Here is a 25,325-nt window from a genome sequence, read left to right on the forward strand (position 1 = left end):
CAGAACTAACACCAGGACTAAAACCAGGACTAAACCAGGACTAAACCAGGACTAAACTAGGACTAAAGCAGGACTGAACCAGGTTTAAACTAGGACTAAACCACGACTAAACCAGAACTAAAGACCTGATCTAGACCTGGTCTAGACCTGGTCTAAACCAGGTCTAAAATCAGGAGTAAAACAGGTCTAAAAATCAGGACTAAACCAGGACTAAACCAGGTCTAAACAACATGACACCTAACAGTAGGTTGACATAATTTAAGGTGATCTCATATAAAAAATAATTTCTCTATCAATAATATTTTTTTAATATTGGTAAGGAAAGGCTGATCTTGTTTCTGTCTTTTAACAGACAAAACCTCTTATATTAAGATGTCATGGTCTTTGTTTCTCTACAGCAAACAGTTGTTTATTCATGGAGACTTGGGCTCAGACAATTTGAAGACAACAAACAAGAATTTTCAGGATGTGGTTGCTACATTCATGTCGTTTAAAAAAAACATGACAATATCAAGTAATCCAAAGTAATCAGATTACGTTACTCACTTTAAGTAATTTAATGGATTACGTTACAAACTACATTTTGGGGTGTGTAATCTGTAATCTGTAGGGGATTACATTTTAAAAGTCACCTTCCCAACACTGTAAGGCGCACTGTCATTAAATGGTCTATTTTTTTATTTTTTTTTAAGTGTAGCAAGATGTATTTTCGTATTTTAAGTCCAAAAGGTCTTATTCCATTGATAAATCATTTTACTCACTTTTAATGCAACTTTGCGCACATTTGTTTTTACGTTTTACAGAAATGAAACTTAAGACCACATGGCTAATTTGCATAAACTGTAAGTGCTTAAAAAAAACAGCTTGATCATCTAAATCACTTATCTAAACTTCAACTATAATGAACATATTTTTAAGATATTGTGGAAGTTGTTCGTAATGAAAAGGAGCCGACAACTTCTCACATTTCAGACACAGAAACCCGTGTGTCGCTTTATTAACTGACCAGAAAACCAAAAACAGCTAATAACGGTAAACAGAACCACGTGCCTCAAACATCATCTGGTCTTAAGCTGCATTCAGACTGCAGCCTGAAGTGACCCAAATCTGATTTTTTTGGCCCCTATGTGACCTGTACCTGATCTTTTAATGACAGTCTGAACGACACAGATCCGATTTTTTCAAATGTGACCCAGGACACTTGGATATGTGGTCCTGAAACCGATACAAATCTGATCTTTTGACATGTGACTTCAGTCTGAACGGCCAAAGCGCATTCATCCGACCTACACGTTATCAACAAGCCACAAACGTCACTATTCTGCGCTGAAGTAGGCGAAAATTGTTAATGAACTCCGTGTCACTGAAGCGAAGCACATCACCACTCACCACTCTTCTCCTTTTCAATCTCCTCTTTAAAACAAGTAAGTTGTTCATGTTCTGGCTCCGGTACGAGAGGAACTTTAAAATCTACAGGTGCTCAATGCTCGTGTCCATGTTTGGACAACTTCTGTAAACACAGAGCACGCTCGCTGCGGTTGACGTCGTCGTGTCTCCAGTGCACATGCAGGACACTTTCGGGCCGTTTAAAGTTCACACAGGGGATCACATACAAGTCGCATTTAATTGGAAATGTGAAGGACCTCGCAAAAACATTGGATTTCACAAAAAAATCTGAATTGAGCGTTAAGCCCTGCAGTCTGAACGTAGCCTCAAAGTGACCGCAACTATACTGTATACAGAGCACAAACCTGAAAAATGTGAACACTGAACATAAAGTGCTTAATCAATACTTGAGTGGAACAATACAAAGGAACAACAATGCATAGGTAAGAATATAACTAATGTGTCTCCAGTTAGCGCTGAATTATGTATGTCATTTTTAAATCTATATAAATGCAAGGGTGATTAAAAAAGAATAGCAACAGAATAGAATTAAATTTTAGATGCGGCTCTCTAGTGAGTTGTGTTATTTTTAGAACCGGTCTGCGGGCGACTCATGTAGTCCTCGGGGGCGACCTGGTGCCCGCGGGCATCGTGTTGGTGACTCCTGGACTACACAACGCTGCTGAATCCCATGTGTAAGAAAATCTGCTAAAAATGTGACAGCAAAGTAAGAGTCAAGGCTGTTTTTCCACTGGGAAAACTCAAGATAACCTAAAATCCATTAGTGGACTAGGTTAAAACCTTCTCTGTTGATGTCTAAATTATTGTAAGTAAATGAAGACTGTGCCATCTTCTGTTAGTTTTATTTATTATCTTTTTTTTTTTATTAAAATTTTTTTCCGATCCTTGCATGTGGTGAGAGGGGGTTATTTTATTTACATTCTTCTTTTATATAAATAAATCAGAATCAGAATTTATTTGTCATTTCAGTATAAAAAAAATACACAGAAACGAAATACTGCACTCAGGTCCAGGTCAACAGCAGCATAGATAATAATAAGAATAAATAGTTAAAATATTGTATGTCAAATACAGTCTTTAAAAAAAAAAAAAACAGCCTCCACCCACCCCCGTTTTCTAAAGTGTGTTCCAAGTCGGTTCTGTCCTGTAAGGAGCATTAGTGTCTGGACTTTCTGACAGAATTGATCTGTCTCACGGCATCAGGGTCAAAACTGTTCCGTAGTCAGTGTTGGGGAGTAACAGATTACATGTACCGGAGTTACGTAATCAGAGTACAAATTATGAGTAACTGTATTCAGTTACAGTTACTGTTTCAGTGAGTGGTAATTGGATTACAGTTACTTTGTTGGAATAAATGGATTACATGGCGGTATTTTCCTGTTTTCACATATCCCTTTTTTTTTTTTCTTTTTTTTTTCGGTAATTCCACTCATTGCCAGAAACTAAACCAGGTCTAAACTAGATCTAAAACCAGCTCTAAACAGTAATAAACCAGGTCTAAACCAGCTCTAAAACAGGACTAAACCAGGTCTAAACTAGATCTAAACTAGGTCTAAAACAGGTCTAAAAACAGGACTAAAACAGGATTTAACAGGACTAAACCATGCTGTATGCACATGTCTCCGCCTCTTCTATCAGTTATATTTTTAACACAGTTAAATCAAGTCTGGGCTTTTCATTTTCTTTTAGCAGATAAAACATCTTATGTTCCGATATCCTAGTCCAGTAATCCAAAGTATTCAGATTACGTTACTCACCATAAGTAAATTAATGGACAATGTTACAAACTACATTTTGGGGTATGTACTCTGTAGGGGAATATATTTTAAAAGTAACCTTCCCAACACTGTCCATAGTCTGGTGGTCCTGGTGACACAATCTTCTGCCTGATGGGAGAGCTGTAAAAAGTCCATGTGCTGGATGGGTGGAGTCTTCCATGATGCTGTGGGCTTTTGTCCTGCACCTGCTGATGTAAATATCTTCAATGCAGGGCAGACTACAGCCGCAGACGCACTCCGCAGCTCTAACTACCCTCTGCAGAGCTTTCCTCTCTGCCACGGTGCTGCTGCTGAACCACACAGTCATGTTGGAGGTGAGGATGCTCTCCACCGCACACCCGCAAAAAGCCTTCAGGACAGAGGGGCCGAGACCTGCTTTTCTGAGGCGTCTAAGGAAGTATAGGCGTTGGTGTCCCTTTTTCACTATGCAACTGGTGTCGTTAGACCAGCTGAGATTGTTCATGATTTGGATTCCCACGGTATTTAAAACAGGAAACAATCTCCACTGCATCTCCACTGATGTACAGAGGAGAAGGGGCATTAGGTTCCCTGCGGAAATCCACGATCATCTCCTTTGTTTTCTTCACATTGATGCACAGATGGTTAGTTTTGCACCAGGCCTCCATCTGACAGACCTGATGATGAAATGCTATTGTATATTCCTTATGCAAAACTAATAAATTAAATAAATAATAACTAAAACTTGGAGGGGAAAAAAAAGTAAAGAATCGAGAGTTGATTGTCCATATGGAGTCTTGAAAATAAGTAATTAAAAACTGCTCAAACATGCACGAATCGCTCCAAACACAACCTCGGGTGAGTAAATGATGAAAGGAAACAACTATAACATGGTGAAAAGCTCTGAGAAGTCGATTCTGCATAATAGGTTTTGCCTTAATAATCCAACTCTTTTCACAAATACAAATAGAGAACATACAAAACACACCGGTGCATTGAAATGTCTGAATGCCGCAGCGACGATGATTTACTGTGACACCTGCTCCAAAAGTGCAGGGGCAGGGCACGGTGCGGCGCTAATGTGAGAGACCTGTCATTCCCTCATCTATTTTACATCAGGCTCCTGCTCAAGGTCTCCTCCCAGCTCCGGGATTTAAGGCCAGAAAACAGTTCTCCGGTGACCTCTCACCCGACGCCATGGATCATTATGTGTCCGTACAGTCCCCGAGAGAAGCACGAGCAAAGAAAATCAAACACGCTCAGGTGATGGAGGCTCCACGTGGAAACCAGCCACCTGGAACTATCCACTGTTATGACATCTCACTTATATTGTGATGGTGAGGTGGGAAATATTTGCATAAACTTGGACTTATTACTAGGGAAGGTGATATATATAAAAAAAGAAAAAAACAAAAAAAAAAAAGCAGTAGCTCAATTAGTAGAGCGTTTGTCCACTGATCAGAAGGTTGTCGGTTCAAATCTCGCCATTGAAACACCATATTTTTCGCACTATAAGTCACACTTGTTTTTCATGGTTTGGGTCGTCCTGCAACTTATATATTAAAATGTTCACAGTGACAGTCATGAGAAGGCGCTCTAAATTTGAGTGCCAGTATCTCCTACTCCTGTTCCTCCTGTACCACTGTCACTTCACTCTACTGCACATGTCTTCTGCAGAAAGAGCCTCTGTCCTGTCTGTATCATGTCAGTCGATCGCACCATTACTTCTGTACCACTGAAAATTTTAAATTTAAACAAATTTATAAGGACAACTGAAAAGACTGAACACAAATGCCCACAAAAAAGAAAATCATATTTTGCAGATTACAAGCTGCAAGTAACGAACTTTGCAGCTGAAAATGATAATCAAGCATCAGAAAAACAGTTTGGAGTGAGTGAGAAACTTGTGACACCAGGAGGATGCTCCATGCAACTTTCCTGGAAGTCACTGGATGGATGGACAAAGCCTGGACTTCAGCGACACTGAAACCATCCTGTCGGGATTCAGAAAAACTGGAATAATTCTAACTGGAACTGATGCTGAGTCTGAAGACAGCTACACAGAAGAAGAAGCGGCGCTCTGTTTACCTCCGGAGGTCGCGGAGTTGTTCAGAAGTGACATCGAGGATGAAGACTTGAATGGATTTAGTGATTTGGAGTCAGATGGAGAGTTTGGTAAACTTGTTCTGTTCTGAGAATGAAACTTGTGAGGGACTGGCGAAAAGAGGGGATGGAGAACACAGCTTTACGGCAACCGGGAGGATGCACCATGCAACTTTCCTGAAGTCACTGGATGGACGGGCAAAGCTTGAACTTCAGTGACACCGAAACCATCCTGTCGGGATTCAGAAAGGCCAGAATAATTCTAACAGGAACTGATGCTGATGCGCTCTGTTTACCTCCGGAGGTCGTGGAGTTGTTCAGAAGTGACACCGAGGATGAAGAATCGAATGGATTTAGTGATTTGGAGTGAGATGGAGAGTTTGGTAAACTTGTTCTGTTCTGTTGTTTATGTTATAGTTTATCTGAAGAACTGTTCATATGTGACGTTAACAGTCTGTTGTTCTCACTTCTATTGTTATTACTAGAACTTGACTTTTACGGTGAAATATCGGTTTGTGGTCTCTGATTTTATAAAATAAATTCCCCCAAAAAGTGTGACGTATAGTCCGGTGTGACTTATATGTTTTTTTCTTCTTCATTATGCATTTTTTGGCTGGTGCCAGTCTGGAGCGACTTACAGGCCGAAAAATACCGTAAACATCACCGGTTGAGCGGTCAGATCCACTGACCCACAAGTTGGTTGCACGATTCCTGCTCCCACAGATGAATGCTATTGTTGTGTCCTTGGACAAGACACTTAGCTCATCTCGCCCCCAGTGTCTGCGTACTCTGGCTGACTCTGTGTATGAAAGGGTGAGTAAAGAGCTTTAGCTTTGAGTGCCTTGAAGGTGGAAAAGCACTATAATGTGAGCATTTTCAGTCAGCTCATGATTTTGTTCTTGTAAACTTTGTAGATCTTTATAATGTGGTAAATAAAATCAAGTGCTATCTATCTTCACTGCAATTCCAACTGTCATTCACTCAGTGCCTTAGGGATGTTGGCCAGCAGGAGTATGACACTATTTTCTGATCTATATTACGAAGTCATTTTCTTATCACAAACAGACCTGGAGTTGTGTTTTGTTTTATTCACACATGTTTAACACACAAACCCTGCTGATTTAGGCTGTACTCCTCTCAAATGGAAAGCACTCTGTTCCACTTTGTGATGTCATGCAGCAATACAAGTACTATTCAACTATGTTTTTGCACCTTCACTGGAATAATGGAACAAAAGGTAAAAATGTAGCTGTTAACTTGAAATCTACCGCTTCATGACATCACAAGGTGGAACAGAACGTTTTTAGCTTTGGAGATGTTGACAGACAAAACACAACTCCAGGTCTGTTTTTGATGAGAAAACCAGTGTCGGGGAGTAACAGATTACATGTACTGGAGTTATGTAATCAGAGTACAAATTATGAGTAACTGTATTCAGTTACAGTTACAGTTTCAGTGAGTGGTAATTGGATTACAGTTACTTTGTTGAAATAAATGGATTACACGGCCGGATTTTCCTGTTTTCACATTTTGGGTTAAATCACTTTTTTTCTTTTTTTTTCAGTAATTCCACTCATTGTTGGACACTAAACCAGGTCTAAAACTAGGACTAAAACAGGACTAAATCAAGGACTAAAACAAGGTCTAAACCAGGACTAGACCAGGTCTAAACCAGGTCTACACCAGGACTAAACCAGGTCTAAACCAGGACTAAAACAGACTAAAACCAGGATTAAAACAGGTCTAAAACCAGGTCTAAAACCAGGACTAAAACAGGACTAAAACTGGGACTAAAACCAGGTCTAAAACAGGACTAAAACAAGGACTAAAACAAGGACTAAAACAGGACCAAAACAAGGACTAAAACAAGTTCTAAACCCGGACTAAACCAGGTCTAAACCAGATCTAAAACCAGGTCTAAACCAGGTCTAAACCAGGACTAAACCAGGTCTAAACCAGGACTAAACCAGGACTAAAAACAGGATTTACCAGGACTAAATCAAGCTGCATGGACCATGTCTCCTCCTCTTCTATCAATAATATTTTTAATACCGTGAGGTAAAGTCTGGGCTTTTTATTTTCTTTTAACAGACAAAACTTCTTATTTTGAAGATTTCCTCGTTTTTGCTTCTCTACAGCAAATCAAACAATCCAAAGTATTCAGATTACATTACTCACTTTAAGTAATTTAATGGATTACGTTACAAACTACATTTTGGGGTATGTAATCTGTAATCTGTAGGGGAATACATTTTAAAAGTCACCTTCCCAACACTGAAGATAACAACATTCTAACATGGCATAAATCTCACTAGTCCTACTCATTACAGCGATATGAAAGCTCATCTGTGCACGTGAAAACCAGAACGTTAGAAAATCACATGTTTAAATCTTCTTGGAGCGTTTTGTTTCTCGCAGCAGCTGCCGAGTGTTGCAGCCAGTAGATTCTGAAGAGAGGGTGTGAATATACTGTATGTGCCCTGAGCTGATGACAGAGTCAGAGCATGCGGCACGGCTCAGGTAAAAGCGTCTGCAGCAGCCGGGGAGAGGGCTGACGGCACAGAGAGCATTAAAGCCCCGGTAAAGTTACACAGAAGGAACAGAGCGAGTTTAGAACACGGTGAGGATGAATGAGGGAGAGGACAGAGGTCAGAGAGGCAGGGAGGGTCTGGGGACTTTAAATCTAACATCTCAGAAAGATGGATGGAGAGAGAGAAAAAGATGGACAAAGAGATACAGAGAGAAAGAAAAAAGATACATAGAAAAAGAGTGACGGAGAGATAGAGAGAGGGGTTTAGGAATGTACAATATTTAGCATTTTAAAAAGACCTATTGTGCTTGTGTCTGCTAGATTTATAATGTATGCCAACGTGGATCATTATGTTATATTTGAACATTTTAAATCACGATATTCATCTTAAATTACTCAATAAAAAAACTTCCTTTCTACTTCTGTGTTCGTAAACTGCGGTGCCCAATGGGAGCTGGCGTCACCATAAACATCATCACAACAAACAACGTTGCATAGCTGCTGATTTATTTATTTTTTATTATTTGTACTGAAATGATTACGCAACGCAACACTGCCGAGTCCTGCGTGTATCGCTGACTAAGAAAATGAAACTGAAGAGCGAAGTGGGGTGTGTGCTGGTAGGAATACCGGCTCAAACGTCCCCCTGGCTTGAAAGTCCCAGCTCAAGCGTACCAGTCTCTCAGCAGGAATGTCCCCCTCCTCCCGCCGGAAGTCCCTTTTTCTTGGGTGGCACACGGGTACCTGCTGTGCCCGAGAGAGAGGGGATGTCCTTGTCGGCCTTTAGTCACGCACTGTGATGTACAGAGTTACAAAGTCAGCATTCTGTATCTTAATAAAATGAAATGTGAATGTAGTGAGACCAAATGTCGGGCGTTGTTCCGTGTGAAAGTGTGGACCGGGGCAACGACCGTAGATTTACGAGGATTAACGTGTCTCAGGGGGACGTAGTTGTTGTCGAAGTTTTCAGCTTGTCCAAGAAAGGGTGGGAGTAAAAGGCTGGAGACCAACTGGATGTTTTAAGCAGGATAAGTTTATTTACCATCAATAATACGAGCCCGGGGAGACTTGAAAAGAGAACACAGTATGATCTTTGAGTGTTCAAGCTCCTTTGACTATCCTTCCAAAGCAAATGGTGACTATGAAGGCCAGTACGCACAGGTTAGACAGCAATATGCCACAATTTAGATCATGGTATGCCAGTGGTGTGCCAAGGGAAGATCATGGTGTAAATATAGCTTCTGTGAGACAATGTTAAACCAAGATGTACGCGGAATATAAATTACTTAAATTCTCCTACAGTAGTCAAAGCGGGAGGCAATCGTTTTCAAGGTGGCCGCCCTAACTATAAAGCACTATGGGAAACACTGGATTGGCAATATGGTATCTTGAAAATCCTAAATACAGTTTTCGATAAGTAAATGTTGAGGAGAAACAACCCTAACCTGAGTAAAAGTCCATTTTGCAGAACAGGTCTGCTTTAAATCAATTTGAGTTGGCGCAATGATCGAATCTAATAATAAAATCCAGTATCTACATTAACATCGAGTCTATTTATGAACCAAAAAAATCTATTCCTGTGGTTTAGACCTTCACAAACATGTTCAAAAACTCATGATTCTTGCAAAAGCTTAGTTCATATTTCAGTCTCTAGTTGCGGACACTCTGAACAGAAACGTACTTTTAAAACATAAATTTCTAATCTAATCACAACCACTACACTTATATCTTCTCTCTCTGTGCTCACTTCTGTTTAATTCAAGACTTGATCCACAGTTCTCTGTATCAGCCCTGGCTCACAGATCACACACTGACCTCCAGCTTAAAAGAAAACCGTCTGAATACCGGCTCCTTTCTGTGCATCTGAATGGACGGCCGCCTTCAATGCACCAATACTGTGTTTACTCCGTCGTACGCCATTCACCAACGCTCAGGCATCAGAGGCACAGTTACAATCAGGGAAAAGGGATCAGAAAAGTACCAGCGTAACGGGCCTGGTCAAGTACACGTGTGAGCTACGATGAAACAGACGAAGGTTTTTGATTCAAGATTTAAGTTAAAGAGGATCTGTCTCCTGCTCGTCTTCGTGTAGATGCTGTTGCTTTGTCTAGAAAGTTCCACGCTAGAGATTATTGCTCAGAAATACAATAATTCTCTCTGTGAGACACTGAAATAACTACATTTACTGTACATGCAATCCACTGCGGCACTTTCCATTGTATTCAAAGATCAATACAGATTATAGGAGCTGCTGCACTGAGGAAACCAATAGAACATTATGGTAACATTACGACAACGGCTCTACTCCAAGATGCAACAATGGTTTCAGTGTTTTTTTTTTTTTTTTTTGTTTTTTTTTTAAATAACGTTTCGGAAAAAAAAAAAAAAAATCTTCATCAGATCAATTTTTCTTGCTTTGGACCACGGTATACAAAATGTTTGCTGGTCCAAGTGCTCATATCCTCACCAACGAATGGGAGGGGCCAAAGTGAGGTCACACACTGAGATCAACCCACGTCTACAACAATAAAAAAAAAACAAACATTCTCATGAAATAAATTGTATTTCATGAGAATGTTTTAATGTAAATATCTAATGCCGGTCGTACACTGTGCGATATTTTCGGTCGTGTCACTCAGCCCCAGCTTAAACTGTACGACCAAATCACAGGGTTTAACAGTTCACAGCTCACGAATCATGTTCTCACACTGAACGAACCGATGCTCGGATGCGACTTGCCTGCTCACACTGTACGTTCACATAACAACCGGAGTTGTCAAAGTTGTTGTTCCGGAAGTAGAAAACCACAGATGTGCGGAGACACAATGCTGAGCCACTTCTGTGTCCGTGCATGCGCAGTCTGCCAGATTCTGGCAAATCGGTTCATGGAACAACTTCAACAGAGCGAAATCCTCACGAGAGGCGACTGGATTTCAAACAAGTTTGATTTTCTTGTGACCTACGAATGTCGATCGGGAGCTGGTCCTGAGTCATTAATCGGTTCTCTTTACCCCATGTAAACTACACGAAGCACGACACACGATGATGCCAAAACTCGGCCCGATCCCCAAAACAGTCGCACGAGCGAAAAATCGGCTCAAAAAGGGTCAAAAATCGCACAGTGTACGCCCGGCCTAACTGCAACCATTTTTTATACAGTGGTCCAAAAAAAAAAGCTTTTGGACAATGACTACCTGAGTCTGCTATGCATTTTTTCACTTTTATATTTACATTTAAATTAACCAATCGCTGCTGTTTGGTCGAGACGTATGTAATGCGCCGGAACACTCTATTAGACGCGCTCTTAAGCCTCTAGCCCCATCAAAAAACGACCGCGCGCCCCACAATCCAGAGCGCCCCATACACGAATCCACTCGGGCGTCCCTGCACGACTTCAGTAAACTACAAAGCCGCAAACACAAACGGAGGAGACAGTGACCGTGCAGCGAAAAACACCCACTGCCACACTCATCACTCCACGCCGACGAGGAACGGAACGGAGGAACGACCGAAAAAGCGAGCGCAATGTGCCGCTTCTAGACACAACTGAACAACTGAGTCACTGCGAACACGCCGACAATCCGTTGGTCCCAGACAGCACCCTCCCTACACGCCACAACTGAACAAAGCCCAGAGTCACCGTGAACGCCACAAACAAACAAAACCACTGACCCATCCAACTGTTGGGTTTCGTTTTCGTCTGGTGCGGTTTATTTGTGAAAAAAGTTTGAAAATAGACCATTTAATGACAATGCGCCTTATAGTCCAGAGCGCCTAATAGTGTGGAAAATACGGAAATTCTAGTCTCATTCCTGGTCTGGTCCCGATCTCGGTCCCGGTCTCAGTCCCGGTCTGGTTCCAGTCTCAGTCCTGGTCTGGTCCTGATCTCAGTCCCGATCATTCGACAGTCTACGCAGGCGCACCTCCAGGCCCGTCCCGACACTCCTGGTTTAGTCCTGGTTCAGTCCGTACGTGGTGCGAAAGTCCGGCATCGCAGTTTAAGTCACGTAATCGGGAAACGTCTGTTATCCTTTTTTTTTTAAAACAAAAATAAACTGAAAAAGCAAATCGTTATTATCGTTTTTTTCATTTTGGTTTGGGAGACAAATAATGAAGAAAATAGTTGTTATTTTTATTTTTCTTATTTTTGGTTTTATATTGAAAAACGAATGTGCGAATGATACACAGATTTTGGCGTTGTGTTTTGTTTCATTCACACAAGTTTGAGTAACACTTTATTATTCATCTGTCTGTATCTCCGAAGAGAAGAACTAGTCTAAATTTGCAGAGTTTGTGTGTTAAACATGTGTGAGTGAAACAAAACACAACTCCAGGTCTGTTTGCGAGAAACAGCATCATAACAGATCAGAAAATAGTATAATATGCCCCCTTTAAATCCTCTGTGCGTTGTGTCTGGTGTTTGCTCTGTATTCATGCCCTCACCCCGCTGCCGTGTTGTGGTTTCCCTTACAGCAGCTTGGTGACCTTCACGGCTCGTCTCTGGGTGGCCCTATTTTCTTTAGCGGCGGAGTTTATCTGGCGACGTAAAGAGTGGAATCTGCAGGGACCAGATCACGGGCTGTTGGAGCAGTTGCGAGTTTTATGTCCCGGTATCTCGGGGTATGAGAGCGGCTCCCCGGTGTCTGGCCCTGGCGCTTCTGCCTCTGCACGGGTGGAGGGCAAAAGAACACACGGCCACGGCACGAAACACACGGCGAGGGGCAATGGGGTCAGTATGGATAAAGCACAGTGTTGTCTATATAACTATGTATCATGTAAAATCTCTATTTAAACTGGGAATAAATAAATAAAAGTGATTAAAGTTTTGACCTTTCCATAGTTTGGTAAAGTGTTGGTTTGCGGTGACATTGTAATGGAGGTGTTGTACGTGTGTGTGTGTATGGCAGAATGTTCATCAGTTACCATGGTGACACAATGCACACATTAGTAAACAAACAAAAAGTTCTTAGATAAGTTCTGGATACTAAAAAAATTCTGTCAAAAATATCACATTATTAACAAGTTAACACAAAACTAATTTTAAAGGTTACCAAGTGAACTACAGGGTTCCCACGGTCTTGGAAATCCTTGAAAAGTCTTGGAAATTGAAAACGTCATTTTCTAGGCCTGGAAAAGTCATGGCATTTTGTAAATTCAATGAAAGTTTTGGAAAAGTCATGGAATTTTAGTATCTCTTTCACGTAACTACAGCGTTCTGTTAAGTTCTCATTAGACTATTATGATTGTTTCTGAACGTCTGCGCCTTTTGTTTAAAAGAGACGACAATAAATGCACTGACAGGATTTTGAATGTTAAATACAAAAGAAACAGAAAACGCACACCAAAATTCTTGTAGAGGTGCAAATGTAAGGAGCAGCCAGACAAAAGTGAAAAAATGCATAGCACTCGCAGATGGCCGATGTCCAAAAGCTTTTTTATTTTCAAAATAACGTTTCGGCAAAAAAAAAGCTTTCATCAGATCATTTTCTTGCTTTGGACCACAGCACACAAAATGGTTGCCAGCCCAGGTGCTCATATACCCCTCCAAAGACTGGGGAGTATTTTGAAATGTTAAAAAACTATAATACCAAACCATAAGGTGAGTGGACAGAGTTAACATTTCATATTTAGCCCTAAAAGTTTGATCAATTTTACACATGTAAGAGCCATAAAGTCATGGGAAATTCACTTTAGGTCATGAAAAAGTCATGGAAAAGTTTAGAACTTTAGAGTTTTTTTCATAAGCCGTGGCCATTGCTAGTAACTTTAGGAAAAGGACAACCGGAAGCAAAATAGTCCGATGAGGTTCATTTGGTCATCCGATAATTTATGTTATAAGGTTCTTTTTTCAGACCAAAGGTTTGTTTTCATACCTAGAACAGAACGCGAGAAGGAAACAGCGAAGGCGTGCACGCGAGCAACAAAACACAAAGCAGAACAGGAACAACTCAAATCCACCATTTCTGACACTGTAAAAGAGAGAACCATATTATGGACCGGGATGGACAGAGGAAAACAAATATCGTCCCTGGATTAAAGAGGCAATCGAAATACGTAAACGTGCTCACTGGACTATAAACCGGGACAAGGGGGCTTTTTTACTCTCACACACCTGGGATACTGTCCTGAGGAAGTCGGACAGCAGATGGCGCTGTCATCCTGCCCCCAGCGGTAGGAAGACAGCGCCAAAACCTGTATAAATCAGCTGACTGGACATGTCACAGCAACATCACGTGACCACTCTGAGGAAGACGCTAGTGAGCAGTCGAAACTGTCAGGTATGGAAACAAACCTTTGGTCTGAAAAAAGAACCTAATAACACGGAAGCAAAATAATCTGTACGAAGTTGAGAAGTCTCTGGAAAAGACATAAAAGAGGTCACAAGTAAAGTTAACAAAGAGCTAAGAAAAGTTAAATATTGGTTTGATTTAAATGGATTGATTATGAATGTTAAAAAAAACAAATTTCATTTTATTTAATGATAAAAAGAAAAAAGACAACATAACTTTAGAAATAGATGGGATACAAATTCAAAGAGTAAATGAAACTAAATTTTTAGGAGTTATGATTGATGAAGGTCTAAACTGGAGATCTCATATAAATTACACAAAAGGCAACATTTCCAAAGCCATTGCTGTTCTGCATAAAATAAAGTTCTCACTAAATAGTACAGCATTATTAACTTTGTATAACTCTATAATTGTACCATATCTGATGTACTGTGTGGAAATTTGGGGTTCAACATGTAAAACTTACCTACAACCTTTATTTATTTTACAAAAAAGGGCCTTGAGAATCATCACCAGCAGTCATTGTAGAGAGACAAACAACCCAATATTTGTTCAACTTAAAGTGTTGAAAATGCAGGATATTGTTGACTTAAGTATCCTCAAAGTCATGTATAAAGCAAAGTGTAATTTATTACCTGTAAATATTCAAAAACTGTTTGAGATGAGAACAAACCACTACAATTTAAAAGGAACCTACATGTTTAAAAAACCCAGATTCAGAACCAAGGTTATGGAGCGAAGTGTCGCTGTGAAAGGAGTTCACTTATGGAAGAGTCTTGACAAAGAAATAAAAGAATCAAGAACACACAAGGACGACATTTAAAAAACATATAAAATCAAATGCACTGTGTCTGTATGAAAAAGAAAACTAAGTTGTGTATAATAGTGAAGATTTACTGTTTGCAATTGATCAGTAATTGTGCCTGAACTGATATGGAATGTTTAGTGACGATCAGTGTTGATGTTTTGTCTTGAAAAAGGAAAGGGGGGCAGATAACATAAGATTTTTTCTTCTTTCTGCTCCTTTTCATTCATTTCTTGTGTGTTTGATGTTGTGACACTGTAGATGTCTTTTTATGCTTTATGAAATAAATAAATAAAAAAAATAAATAAAAAAAAGTCACGGTTGGAGGAGGTGGGCCAAAGCACGGCATGGAGCTCACGTACGCGCACGACTTCACTATAAGAACCCTGTGCGTGATGATGTTGACGTTACTCATACGAGGAAAACACAAAATAAAGTCCGCTCCAAAACATCCAGTAAACTCCCGTCTCTCTTACCTTCAATAAGGACTGTGACAGAGACAGAAGTTTTGCAGCCTCTCTCCTCCGGCCGTCCTCACTGCTCCACGCTGTGATTATATCTGTAAAATGAAATTAATCACGGTTAAACATCTTAATCGACTGACAGCACTAAAAATACAAAACGGATTTAAACAACATTTTTTTAGAAGTCTGTGATTCATTTGAGCGTTCATGGTCCCGTTTTCGTGTTTGATTTTCAACAAAAAGATGAGAGTGACTAACTGCAAACAAAAAAAATCATTGAGTAATGCGAGATAATTATTTGAGAGGGACCAGTTTTGCAATAAATCTCTGTACTACTGTTGTATTTCCAACTAAACCAGCTCTTTCGGGTCAGATTGTGTTAGAATAAAGCTCCGATTAAAGTCGAACAAAGCCTCAGACGGAGCAGTGCCTACAGTTACCATCACACCTCCAGGAAATGTCTCCAGCAACTGAACCAAGTTACGGCATACATCAGTTGCAAAGTCTCTATATTCAAAACCAAAATATTCATGTTAAAAGGTGAGCAGAGCTTGCACTTCTTCGTATCAGACGGTCATGCATTATGGTAAAAATATGATAATACAGGCTTAAATATGTGAGGTCACCGCGTGCGTCTGACTCAGAGCGAAGTCTAAAAAGAGACCGCGGAACAAGCACAAGAGGAGCTAAAGGTCTCCCTGCCCTTTCTCTTAAATCGTTTTTGGTGGAGAGCTGTTCTGAACCTGACTTTTCCAGCTCATCCTCCTTATCTCCCGCCGCATTAATATTCACAAAATCAGCTCACATTTCAGACCCTCGTTCATAAAAACAATGGAGGCTTTTGCTGCTGAAGGTGACTGCGCAGGGAGACCGAGATACTGATACTCTGCAGATGATATTCACTGCGGGTGTGATGCTAACTGTTGGCACTGCTCTGTCTGAGGCTTTGTTAGACTGTAATCTGCACTTTACTTTAAAGGGTGCACTGCATAACATTACCATATTTTTCGGACTATAGGTTGCACTTTTTTTCATGGTTTGGGTGTTTCTTGCGACTTACACTCTGATGCGACTTATATATTAAATTTACACACTGAAGCCTCGAGGGGGCGCTCTAGTCTTGTGTGTCAGTATCTGCTGCTCCTGTTCCTCCTGTACCACTGTCACTTGGCTCTACTGCACATGTCTCCTGCAGAAAGAGCCTCTGTGCTGTCTGTATCATGTCCGTCGATCGCACCGTTACTTCTGCATCACGGAAAATTTTAATTTGAAACAAACTTTTAAAGATGACTGAGAAGACTGAACAAAAATGCCCCCAAAAAGAAAATCATATTTTGCAAATTACGAGCTGCAAGTAGTGAAATATTCAGCTGAAAACAGTAATCAAGCAGCAAAAAGAAAGTTTGGAGTAAGTGAGAAACTTGTGCGCCTTGCAACTTTCCTGGAAGTCACTGGATGTATCGACAAATCTTGGACTTCAGTGACAATCGAAACCATCCTGTTAGGATTCAGAAAGAATAATTCTAGCAGGAACAGATGCGGAGTCTGACGACAGCTACACAGAAGAGGAAGTGGCGCTGTGTTTACCTCCGGAGGTCACGGAGTTTTTCAGAAGTGACACAGAGGATGAAGAATTGAATGGATTTAGTGATTTGGAGTGAGATGGAGAGTTTGGTAAACTTGGTTCTGTTCTGTTGTTTATGTTATAGTTTATCTGAAGAACTGTTCATATGTGACGTTAACAGTCTGTTGTTCTCTACTCACTCAACTCAAAGTCATTTTACAATTTCGTGGATGACTAGGGTCTTCAGATTTTCAAAATTCTAAGTTGGGAAACATCCAGGTTTGGATGATTGGTGTAACTAAAAAGGTGAAAAGAGCATTTAACAGTGTGCATGCTCGTGTCAGTCATAATCAAAGGGACTTCTTGCTGCACTTTTTTTTTTTTTTTTTCTTTATCGTCATTTTCAAAGATGGATTTCTGTGTTTTGGCAAAAAAAAAAAAGACAATTTCTGCTCCTCTACTGTTGGCAGGGATCAGATTTGTCAAAAATTGTGATAGTCCTGTTTTAGTCCTGGTTTAGAGTTGATGTAGTCTTGGTTTAGTCTTAGTTTAGTCCTGGTTTAGACCTGGTTTAGTCCTGGTTTAGACCTGGTTTAGACCTAGTTTACATCAAATTGGTCAAAAATAGGGACACCTGGGACATGTTGTATAAAATTGAGACAAATCACTGGTTTTGTATAAATCTGATGAGAAAAAACTGGGACTCTCCCGTGAAAATAGAGACGTCTGGTCACCTTATGCATTACTCATTCGCTTCATAATTTGTGGTGGTGCGAGACTACTGAAGCCACAGCTGCCCTGGGACAGACTGACGGGAAGCGGGGCTGCCGATCTGCACCATCGGCCCCTCCGACCACCACCAGCACTCGCGAACACACCATTTTCTTACTAGGCAACGTGGGTGAAATGTCTCGCCTGATGTGCGCACTCTGTCACCGTGGTGCCTGCCAAACATTCTACCATAGAGGCACACGTAGAACACCCCCGGCCTTATATCGCTGCAAAGTATCAATAGTTCTGGATCAGGTTTGAGCCCGTGCGAGTACAGCACATGAGCCGTTCAACCTTCCGGATCGCTGTGGAATAAATGAAACATAATCTGCTTCAATAACTGGAATATCTTGGATCTTACATTTCCGAGGGCTGAAGCCGTGACCCCAGTAAACCATGTGGACAAGAAAACATGACATGCTAATTGAGCTATTCATACCACAGTTATTCTCGTATTATGTGTATTTTTATTTTTTTTGGATAGCCCGTACTTAAAACTCTCCTCAAATCACAACCACGCTGACACTTTTAGCCCACAAAGCTTTAATGGACATCTGATCCACGCTATTAAACAAACCTCGGAGCGCTGGCTGGCACGGCGCTTCTAGGAATAGCAGGGAGTGAGTGAGGATCAGTGCCCGGTCACGTGACTGCATTAGCTCTGCCGCAAGATATGTCATGTATTCTGGAAGTCCCGGTAAGCTCCAGGCCCTCGCATTGGTGGGCAGGATGTCGCCGGGCTGGATCTAAAGGCATTCTCCAACTCCGTCCCGATGTGATGTCATGACGGGCTTTAAGGTCTTTCCACACAACTTTCAACAGCGTGACCGCAAAATGCACCGGTGAAATTAAGCTGGACCTCCGTGTTACTGTATGTGACCTCACTTCTCCTATTCAAAATGCTCTGGTCCACCTTGTGATGTCATGTAGTGGTAGTTTTCAAGTTAACAGCTACTTTTATTTTTACCTTTAGTTCAGAAGAGGTTGGCAATTCCTGGTCTGAAATTATTTAAATCAGAGGTTTTCAAATTGGGTGAATGTGAGCCTCCCATTAGACTAGGCAAAGACAGCCAAGCCTCCCCCCTCTCCCCCTGTGTGACATGGTTTAGACCTGGTTTTAATCCTGGTTTAGACCTGGTTTTAAGCCTGATTTTAGTCCTGATTTAGACCTGGTTTAGACCTGGTTTAGACCTGGTTTAGATCTGGTTTTAGGCCCGATTTCAGGCCTGACTTTAGTCCTGGTTTGATCCTAGTTTTATTTCTGTTTTAGTCGTGGTTTTAGTCTTGATTTAGAGTTGCGGAGGTGGCCTGCATGGCGTATGAGGAGGAGGTGTGGTCCACAAGGCGTACGCGAGAAGATGCAGTCCACGAGGCATACAGCATGAGGTGCGGTCCATGTAGTGTACACAGGAAGACACGGTCCATGCAGCGTATGCAAGAAGACAGGGTCCACATTCTGTTTGTGAAAACCCGGACACCTTACCAGGGGTGGGGGGTGAGGCCTCGACATTGAGCTACTCTCACCTCGCAACCTGTGCACATGGCCTTCCACTTGTCCCGATCGTGACAGGAAACGGAGAATTTCTTGTTCAAGTCATCGTTAAATGCGTATTTGCGTTTTGGCATGTTGCAGACTGACCAACTGTTTGTGTCTGTTCGCTCCTTCTGAGTCACAGAAGCTACGAGAGCTGCTCAGTTTAATGGCCCCAATGAACGGTAATGAAAACCCGGACATTTGTGTCACGTTATAAAAAAAAAAAAAGCCGGATGCCCAAGACAGGACGCAAAAAACGGACATGTCTGGGGAAAAACTGACATTTGGTCACCCTAGTCCACATGGCATACAAAAGAAGACATGGTCCACACATCGTACACGAGGCAAAAAAGTTGACGCTCTAAACCAGGGGTGTCAAACTCATTTTGGTCCGGGGGCCGTATCCAACCTACTTTGATCCCAAAGGGGCCGGATCAGAAAACTCATGACATTATAAACCCCAAAAAACAATAAGTTCAAAATATGTGTGCAGAGAAACACAAATCTATTACAGAAATCTTTTTTAATTGATGAACTCTTTCTTATTATAATATTATGAACAACCTGAAAGTTGAAGAAAATTTAAATTTTAGCACAATTGTTTTAACAATACTTGTATGCAATAGGAATAAGTCATTTTTTCTTGGAAAATCCTGCACTCCGTGTCACTTTTCTCATTTTTGACATTTTTCTGATGAGGGTGTCACGGTCAACAGTCAAAACGATCGTCCTTTAAGAGCGTTTGGAAAGAGACAAGTCTTCATTTGTGCTGCTCTGGTGGGAGGGGCCACGTACAGAGACGCTGGAGACACTGTTGTGATAAACACCACAGAAAATTAACAATATTTTAATAGAAAATATATTAAAATATATTAGTAGAAAAATCACCCAAGGGCCACATTAAAGGTCTTTGGATCTGGCCCCCGGGCCTTATGTTTGACACCTGTGCTCTAAACTATGAGTAGGTTGTCAGAATGGTGAGATAATTTTACAGTTAATACAAGCGCACACAATTACCAATATCAGTACTGCTGTAGATGTGTACAGATGTGGACTGTTGTATTTTCTTCACGTGTGTCTCACGTCATGAGACACATGTGAAGTGTGTCTCGTGACGCCTCACCTATTGAAAACCTCTCATTTAAATGATTCTAGTGAAGGTGCAAGGACATCACATCACAAGGTGGAACAGAGTGTTTTCTGTTTAAGAGAAAAAGCCTAAATACGCAGGTTTGTCTGGTAAAAACATGTGAGTGAAACAACTCCAGACATTTTTTTCGATTATGAAACAACATTATAACATACTTGAGAAAACAACAGCCCTTTAAAGTGACTGTACCCAATTATATTTCATTTTCTGAGTCTAATTATAAAGCTTTTTGCCGGCTGCGAACACTGGAGAATTTTCTGTTTGGATTTTCTGTTAAATATGCAGAGTTTGTGTGTTAAACGTGAAGAAACAACATAACACATGAAAAAATACCCCACAGTGAGAACTTTCCACAGACCTTTCAACAACGTGACTGCGAAATACACCAGTGAAATGAAGCTGGACCTCTGTGTTACTGTATGTCACGTAACTTCTCCTAGTTAAAATGCTCCGGTCCACCTTGTGATGTCATGTAGTGGTCGTTTTCAAGTTAACAGCTACCTTTTGAAACTTTAGTTCAGTAGAGATTGGCAATTCCTGTTCTGAAATGATTCAAATGACTCTAGTGGACAGTGGAGCTCTTCCTGTATTATCACATGACATCACAAGGTGGATTACAGTGTTTTCTATTTGAGAAAACCCCCCGCTGCGATGTCAAGACAGGGTTTAAGGTCTTTCCACAGAACTTTCAACAGCCTGACCACAAAATGCTCCAGTGAAATGAAGCTGCAGCGTTCAGCCTGGATCTGTGTGTTACTGTAAATGACACCGGGCTCTTTTACTCAGAGACGCAACGATACTGATACCGGTGTCAGATATCGGCGCCGATCCAGGAAATGTGGCTGGACTAGGAATTGGTCTCATGATATCGCTTCAGCTGATGTCTTGTTTGGGATTTAATTTGCTTGTAATAAGACTATTTACTGACTGACACATGACTAAGAAGTGCTCAAATTGTGGCCCAAATCATTAAGCACTTACACTATAACCTCAATAACATCACAATACTTTATGATACACAGCTAAAAGTACTGCTCCAGGCCTTATTAAAGCTCCCGTTGCCCAAAACCATGTAAAATGCATCCATCTGAATAATGCACAGTCTTTGGTCTGTGGTCCCCTGCTTTGAATATGTTTCAATATGTGGCTCTCTGTGGGAAAACTTTGGACACCCCTGGACTAGGACATCTCATAATGTTAGAACTTTTATTCATACAAAGTTGTTTTTAGTTGCTTGCTTGATAATAACAATTACACACCACAACTAACTAAGTGTTTAGGGGGAAAAGCCGTTCTTAGTCCCTACATGAGTATTGGTTGATATTAGGTATCATTCTTAAAACAAAAGTGTCGGTATCAAAGCTGAAAAAGCCAGAATGGTGCATTTCAACTTTTACGTGTCGAACAATTATTAATATGTGCATCTATAACTAGGAGTAGTGATGTAACAATAACCAAAATATCATGATGTCGTGTCGTCAAAAGTCGCATCTCAATACTGTATATTGAATCTCAAGTCTCTTTGCCCTTTCATTGTTATGGTGCAATAGCTAAAAGAAATAAACATACATAATTCTTTGCTCTGTGTGTGTGGTGTCGGTGTGAGTCTGAGCTGCTCTGTCATATATTGTAACCACCAAACATCAGCAATGCTCATAAATTTGTAAATATAAACGGCCGCATCTCATCCACATTATCCACAGAATTTGTACTCCGCAAATGACGACAGTTCCAGTCCACAAAACAGCGCTGTGAATCCAGTTTGAAGAGTTCTTCAATAGTAAAAAGGCAAGAGTAGTTCCTCATGTGTGTCTGTTTACATCCACACAGAGCACAGATCAAGCTGAAGCTGCTGGTTAGTGATAGTGACTCTACTTCCTGTGGTCTTTATCTCCAGCCTTCAATGATTCAAAAATCATACTTTTGAAGTTTTGCACCACATGTCACAAATAATAATAACTCAGTTTTGACTTGTATTTAAACTAGAAGTGCAGAGCTCTGATAATTTGAACACTAAAGACTCTCAAAGTGAGTGGTTTTACTGTAGACAGGAAACCGCTGACACGATTGCACTCATAACTTTATATCCTGTGGTTCGCAGACATCTCACTGCAGTCTTTGTGATTGGAGATTTAAAATCTCATAAGATTCTTGTTGTGTCTATGATGTGCACTTTTTGTCACAAGTTTAAAAATTGTTCAAGATAGAAAAATCCTGTCCAAACTATGCCCTGTGGATCAAATGCAGCCCTCACACAAATGTTTCTTGGCTCTCAGGCTTCCAGATGAATTGGACCAAAATCCTTTGCATCAATTAAAATTAACTTTTTACTGCAAGTTTTTTTTTTTTGGAAAATCTATGTTAATAAAGCTAATATTTAATATTCTGTGTGTGGTTTTAAGGATCTTAACATGAATAAAGACTAATGGCTTATTCAAACATGTTTAAACATGCACTTATGTCAATTATTCACTGCACTGAGCACCAGTCTACGGCCCTCGATCAGCCCTCTGCTTCATCTGTGTTTAGATTAATTTAGATGTGGCCCTTGATGAAAATAGTTTGGACACCCCTGCTGTAGTGTAGTCAGCCAGACTGGCCCCACCTAGTGCCTCCTCTCAATTTCATTTCTCTCCAGAGACTTGGTCAGGAGTCAGAATACACTAGACGGTTTGCAAGAACCCTGGAAGTGTGAGTCCGGGCACCAGCCAATCAGCGAAGAGCCATACATTCTGTGTTGGCAACAATTCCAAAGATTGAGGATTTAAAACCGGAACAAAGAGAATGTTTGGTGAATTTTAACAAGAGGAAAGACGTTATTGTCCTTCTTCCTACGGGATTTGGGAAAAGCTTAATATATCAGTTAGTCCTGTTAGCAGCGCATTACATACGTCACGACCAAATAGCAGCGATTGGTTAAATTAAAAACCCGCCTACTGTCGAGCGAACGAATCCTAATGCTGCGAGGTCAGACGGTTTCCATGAAGTGAAAATGGCTGACGAATCATGCGAATATTGTGTGGCGGCCTAAAGACATTTTCTAATTCTAATTCCATTTTCCACAACCAGTATTTTGGTATTTTTACAACATGTTGCCCACCTACTGTGACTCATTCACTTCAATACATTTAGATCACCGCAGCAGCACAACCAGCAGCCACATCAGCCTGTTTATTTCCTCTTCTTCATCACCCTTCTTCACACGTTACATCAAGATCATCATCATTCACCCATTCACACACACAAACGCACACATTCATGCCTCCCTGTATGTTCACAGACTCTGGGGGCGAGGCGGTTTTATGTGTCTTGCCTAAGGACACAATGACAGCATTCATCTGCGGGGGCTGGAATCGCACCGCCAACCTGCCCCGCCCACGCGAAGCCCTGAAGGACGAGATCCGGTTTCAAACAAATCGGTCTCTCATCAGCGGATCCGACGTGTCTAACTATCAGATTCTTAGCGCCTCCTTGTGTTACATTCGGCTATAGTCATTTATATGGACAAATTCCACCGGTGAATTCTCTCATGGACACAACAGCCGTGTGCACTTCTGCTCGTACTGAGGCCTTCATGTTAGTGAGCGACTGTCAGCACCCCGAAAGTACAGCACGTTTTACATTATAATAACCCCTGGTACTGAGTTACAACCAGGGACAGCCGTTTTAAAATTAGAATTAACCCGTGCAGGAACGTAAAGAAATAAAAACAGAAAGAACTGTACTTTTAGGTATATGTACTTTACTGTATTTTTCAGACTATAAGGCGCACTGAATTATAAGGCGTAATGTCAATAATGTTGAATTATCTCGTTTGTTTTCATACTTAAGGTGCACCGGATTATAAGACGCATTCAGCGAAACAAACGGACGACACTTGAGACTGATCCTTAGCCCAGGTGTCCACGATCCATCGGCAGATCGTGGCGTAATTCGCCCGGCGTTGCCTCCCCGTCTTGGTGATTGTTTATTATGAATGTGAATGTGGGTGGATAAATTTAAGTTTGTTTTTTATTTTCTATGAGGATGACTCAAATATACATTGAGTAATAATGTGTTTAATGCAGTGTGAAGAATCCCTCAGTCGTCAAGGTAGAATCCATGTCGAGGAGAAAATTCAGTTTCTCGACTGGGCAAAAATTTGTTTGGTTGAAGACGTTTCGCAGCTCATCCAAGCTGCTCCTTCAGTTCCTTGCAGACAGATATGAGCTGCGAAACGTCTTCAACTAAACTAACTTTTGCCCAGTCGATAAACTGAATTTTCTCCTCGATGTGTTTAATGCAGTTTTGTGCACATTTGTTTATGTTTTACAGGAACTAAACTTAAAACCACATGACTAATTTGCATAAACTATAAGCGTTGAAAAAAAACAAACAAAAAACAGCTTGCTCATTACACGCTGAGGCAGTCAGCTTCTCCTGGACTAAACGACATGACTCAGTGGAGGTCAGTAAACACAACCAGAATTAATAGATAAAGCGCAACGGATTATAAGGTGCACTGTCGATTTTTGAGAAAATGAAAGGATTTTAAGTGCACCTTATAGTCTGAAAAATACGGTACTTAAGGGTGAAAGGTGTAACTTTTATTGTAGAGGGTCTGTCATCTGCTTAAATCCATGTTGTTTTCCCTGAAATGTTCTACAGTATGGCATTTAATTTAACTGTCTCCATGGAGACAAGTGGACCACATCACCAGACCATGTTACAGGTCAGATCTGTGGAGAGGTGCACCTGCTCACAGTAATAATACATTTTTTAGTGTAGATTTGAGAAATAAAAACACCTAATCAAATAGAGATACAATATATATTTGTTTAATGCCATACTGTGGAACATCCCGGGCAAAGCAATGACATCACCATGGAGACAAGCAGATGACAGACCTTCATCAGAAAAGTTACACAGTGCACCTTTAAGTACATTATGAAGTGGATACTTTTTATTTTTACTTCACTAAATTTGAAAGCT

The 25,325-nt window shown here is 40.8% G+C and overlaps 1 long non-coding RNA gene across 1 annotated transcript in view; it reads right to left on the bottom strand.

Annotated features, from left to right (window-relative positions):
• Positions 1-15,376: 15,376 nt before the first annotated feature.
• LOC129409561 (uncharacterized) overlaps positions 15,377-25,325 on the bottom strand; it is a 516,267-nt gene continuing 506,318 nt past the window's right edge. Inside the window, exon 5 of the long non-coding RNA XR_008632450.1 lies at positions 15,377-15,430. This is a non-coding gene — a long non-coding RNA (uncharacterized LOC129409561). The remainder of the gene's footprint in view (positions 15,431-25,325) is intronic.

This window comes from Boleophthalmus pectinirostris, unplaced genomic scaffold, assembly GCF_026225935.1.
Source record: "Boleophthalmus pectinirostris isolate CB_2022bp ecotype Guang Dong unplaced genomic scaffold, ASM2622593v1 HiC_scaffold_2, whole genome shotgun sequence".
Lineage (NCBI taxonomy): Eukaryota > Metazoa > Chordata > Actinopteri > Gobiiformes > Gobiidae > Boleophthalmus > Boleophthalmus pectinirostris.